The sequence below is a fragment of the Pelodiscus sinensis genome, chromosome 13 (genome assembly GCF_049634645.1).
Source record: "Pelodiscus sinensis isolate JC-2024 chromosome 13, ASM4963464v1, whole genome shotgun sequence".
Lineage (NCBI taxonomy): Eukaryota > Metazoa > Chordata > Testudines > Trionychidae > Pelodiscus > Pelodiscus sinensis.
The window spans coordinates 452,019-456,986 of NC_134723.1; the positions used below are offsets into that span (position 1 = coordinate 452,019).

Here is a 4,968-nt window from a genome sequence, read left to right on the forward strand (position 1 = left end):
GTAGGTCATCAGTGCCTGTAGCAGGGAGCATTAGACACAGCCAGAGCTGGGAGAGGCCCCATGATCCGGGAAAGATGGGAAGGAAAAGGGAGACTGCAGAAATGAATGAGAGAGTGCAAGAGGATGAAGAAAGAGAGGGAGAAAGTATTCTCTCTTCTTTTCTATCGGAGAGGGACTTCTGCAGAAATAACAGTGGAATCCAGGGTTGGCTTTCTTCCAGCAAAGTTCTTTTCTGTGGCTAATGAATTCGGAGTCTGTTCCCCCCTCCCATCTTCTCTGACCCCTCCACAGACAGAAGGCTGCCAAGAAGGGGGAGTGTGTGGGGGGGAGACTCCTCTTTAAAAGTCACTTTGCATCCCCTCCCCAAGTGGGAAGGGAGCATGGGTCATGGCAGAGCCCTCCGCCGATGTGCCTTGCCTTTGCCGCTCCACTAATGACACTGGAAATATGCTAAGGAGCTGACTGCAAGGGGCTTTTCTAATGCGGTCACTTCCTGGGACCTCAAAGAGGCTTTAATTGCAGGGCCTCGGAGACAGCAGGTGTGCTTGTCATGTCTAATCAGCAGGCTGGGTGCATTTGGCAGCCTGCTAGAAGAAAGCGGGTTTCTGCTGCTCCCCCCTTCCATGCTCACCCTTGCACCCCCAACTTTTCAACCGCTGCACACCTGTCAAATTGATTATGGGAATGAGCCTCCACCACAGCGAAAAAGAGCAGATTTGAAGGAAATCCTTTCTCGCACATTGTTTTCTTTTTGTTCCTTTGCTCTCATTCTCTCAGCTCATGAGGGGATTATAAGGGAAGAAGGGGGGAGATCCTCCTCATCAAATGGGTCCTAACTAGGCATTGTTGTCCTGGGTTTTTCCTTGGCACGTTTTGGGTGGCGTAGCGATTTCTACATGCATAGAGGGCCCTGGTTCAACCTGTCAAGAAAAGGCAGCAGCTGTTAGCAATATTAGCTGCTTAAAATACCTATTGCACTCATGCACACAAACACAACGGCAAATACACAGACACATTCACATGCAGACACAAGTACAAGAGACCTGACTCACTCAAACACACACATATGCATACATGGAAGCATTTATACTAACTGCAACACAGTCGGATCAAGCCATTCATCATTATGTACCAATTGATACTGAACTGAGTGTAATGCAAGCCAAACAGGTATAATCTGTGTGTTTTTGCAGTGCTAGGGGTGCATTCTGCAGTGAGAGGATGTGCCTTATGATAGACATAGTCCTATTGAAATCAATGAGATGGCTTGCAAATACTACATAGTATAAAGAAGGGATATAGCATCTGGACTTTAGAAAATATTGAATTTGTCTCGTTTTGCCCCTCTGTTTCTCACAGGCAAAATGCTATTGATACATTTGTCTCTACAGATATGATTGGGCTATATGAGTATTTCCGTCTTTATACAAACAAGTAGAAAGGATACAACCAGGCTCAGCAGAATTCTTTTTTCAATTTAAAATTTCACTGTGCGGGAAATTAGTGGGGTATGCATGTATCAAACAATAATAATGTAATGACAATAGCTGTTGTGATTCAAAAAGTTGAAGCTTTATAATTATGCAGACACAAATAGTCACCATCACATAACAAAATGTGCATAGTAAATACTCTTAAATCAAACTAATGAGTTCTCAAGAAATATTTTTCTTACTTTTTGTCTGTAAATGTTTATTCTTTGTCGAGTAGTGTCCCCGTGGGTGCTCCACTGAAGGTGTTGGGTTCGTCCCAGCGCTGCAGGTCAGAGATTTTTCATCATCAGTGGCCCCGCCGGACTGCGCATACACGCTTATTGCCTCGCACTGTTCGCGCTCTTTCGCAGAGCACGGTCCGGCCCCACCAGTTCCTCCTAACCGTCCACAGCCACAGACGGAGTCTAGACGAGCTCCTCCTCTGTTCTGAGGAGAAAAGTAAAACAGAGAGAATCAGTTTATTCGTTAGCCTTGTTGTTAGTAGTCCTTCTAGTTAGTTATAGTTCTACTCCAGTTCTAGCTTATATATATATATATTTTTCTTGTTTGTTCTTGTTATCAGTCATATGGCCTCAAAAAAAAAAAAAAAAAAAGGAGAGAAAAGAATAACCCAAAGGAAGAAAGTGGGAGAGTGACAAACAGAGACAGGACAGTTGCTCATTGTGCCTGAGTTCCCCAGGTTCAAAAAATGCACAACATGCTGGGATTCGATGCCCGCGTCAGATGTTAAGTGCCTTGGAGAGGGCCATATCCCTCGAAAGTGCACCCACTGCACTAAGTTGACCACACGAGCCAGGCGAGATAGAGAAAAGTGGTTCAAAATGCTTCTCTTCAGTAGAACATTTCAGCCGCCAACCGCAGACTTGTCGGCTGACGAGACTCCAGTGATGCGCAAACCACACCATGTCTCCACTGATAAGAGGACCTCTGCACCTACCAGAAGTGCGAGTGCGGGAGATAGACCTGGCACCTCAGGTATGCCACCGAGGCATGACGGCAGCAAGACAAACAAGGGCCGTAGCACATTGGCTCTGAGACTGGCCGTATACAATGACCTGGCACTGACGGTGCATGCGGCGCTGCGATCAGACTCGGCACTGGCAACGACACCAACGGCCCATGCTAAGACCAGGCCGATGGTCTCGGCACTGAGCCCTCTGGCACCAGTGAACTTGGAGCCAACAGCACTGCCACAAGTACCAGTGGGGCCGATGGCCTCGACACCATTACCAGCAGTGCATCTGGCACCGGTGGCATCGATGGCACCAACATCACCTCTAGCGACACTGATGGCACTGGCTGACCCCTGTGACAGATTGCAAACGGGCTATGTTGTCTCCACACTAACCAGCACACAGCACACAGCTCCACCTCCTGTGCACATCTCACCAGTACCTACAAAGGCACAACGGAAGTCTAATCGCGTCCACACGCCCTCGTCTAGCTCAGATCCGGCTACTTTTTCTCCGGAGCCTCCTTCACCAACTTCTTCTCACTCTGGGAGCCGGCATGCTTCACATTACATTTCACCTAGAGAGCAATACCATAGACCGCCACATTGCTCCCCAAATCCTCTACGATATTATCGAGCCCACCGCTCCCGATTGCCCTCATACTACACAGTGAGGTCAACGTCACCGAGGTCTCCATCATCTTTGGTATACTCCCACCGCTACAGGAATACAAGCAGCATCCTGCCCAGGACACCCTGCCTCCTCGAACGGACCCGCCAGCACCCACAGGAGAGGCACCCTCGGCCTCTAGCCACCAGGAGAAGGATGACAACCTGCCTTTGGATCATGAGCAACAGCACTTAGATTCTCCCACTGACTAGTCGTCATCTTCACCTGATGACACAGTTTTCCTGGGGGACTCTTCCCTGATAGATGACTACAAGCAATTCCAGGAACTTTTTAAAAGAGTTGTTCAGTCTCAGGAGATGCAGACCATGGATGTGGTGCAGAAACAACATCGCCTGCTAAAGAACCTGCAGGCATCCCAAAAATTGAAATTAGCACTTACCTTCGATGAGGTCATACTGGAAATTGCTAATGACATCTGGCAAACTCTGACCTCCACCCTACCGACTAACAAATGGTCAGATAAAAAGTATTTCATTTCTTCTAAGGGGACAGCATTTTTGTTTACACTCCCCCCCCCCCCAGCCCAATTCCCTTGTTCTGGACGCTGTACAGCAGAGATCATAAACACCACAGAGCAAAAATGCCACCAATGACAGAGATACCAAACATCTGGACATTTTGGGCAGAAAAGTTTATTCGTCTGCCATCTCTTCGTTGAGGATGGCTAATTACACGGCCCTCCTCGTTAACCACGACTTCAACAACTATACCAAGCTAGTCGCTCTATTAGAGCATTTACCAGACACCAAGAGAAACATCCTAAAAGTGGTTGTCCAGGAGGGCTACACAGCAGCTCGTACAGCGCTGCAGATCACCCCTGACATGCCGATACAGCAGCACGAACATCAGCCACATCCGTGGTCATGTGCCGCACATCCTGGCTTCAGTTTGATTGTAGGTCCCGAAAGACCTACAATCCAAGATAGAGGACTTACCTTTTGACCGTCAGTCACTCTTCACCCAAAATACAGATCAAGTCTTCCACTCGGGCAAGGACTCTTGCACTACGTTGAGAACGTACACGCTGCCATATCAATGAAGAAGATATGCCCCCTACAATAAACAGAGACTATTCTCGTATGCCGTGCAATGCTTCAGGCCATTCAAACAGCTGAGACAGAGACAACGCCCATAGAAACGTTGCCAGCAGTCCAACAAAGCACCTAATCAACAACATGGCTGGCAGCAGGTTTGACGTGTCAGTCGAGGGACTGCGCGCCATCCCCTTAACAGAGGCTCCACACAGAGTTTATTCCATCACTGGTTGAGGCCATATCACCTGCGTTGTTTTGCCATAACCACTGATTGTTGAATACGAGAAATTGTCACATCGGGCTACACCATCCCTTTCACTCTCCCGCTCTACCTTCCCCATCCCTCTTCAGGGACTCCTCTCTCGAGCCTCTTCTGCAACAAGAGGTCTTATGCCTCCTTACCATCAGGGCAGTGGAGAGGGTACTGGATCAATTCCACAGGAAAGGTTTCTATTCCCAGTACTTCCTCACTCAAAAGAAGTCTGGAGGCTGGAGGCCTATCCTTGTCCTGTGCCGGCTCAACCACCACCTGCGAAAACACAAATTCAAAATGGTCATGTTAGCCTCAATCATTCCAGCTCTCAAAAAAAGGGATTGGTTCACATCCCTCGACTTGCAGGATACCTACTTTCATGTAATGATACACATGGCCCACAGGCGGTTCCTCTGATTCATCATGGGCATAGAACACTACCAATACAGAGTGTTATCTTCCGGGCTCTCAGTGGCGCCAAGAATATTTTCCAAGGTCCTGGCAGTCGTCGCTGCCTACCATCGACGTCTCGACATCAGGATCTT

The 4,968-nt window shown here is 48.2% G+C and overlaps 1 long non-coding RNA gene across 1 annotated transcript; it reads right to left on the reverse strand.

Moving 5' to 3' along the window:
* Positions 1-1,687: 1,687 nt before the first annotated feature.
* Positions 1,688-4,703, reverse strand: LOC142831269 (uncharacterized). Its single transcript, XR_012906975.1, has 3 exons — positions 4,573-4,703; positions 4,072-4,189; positions 1,688-1,919 (listed from the first exon to the last, which is right to left on the reverse strand). It is a non-coding gene; the product is annotated as an uncharacterized LOC142831269 (long non-coding RNA).
* Between the last annotated feature and the right edge of the window lie 265 nt (positions 4,704-4,968).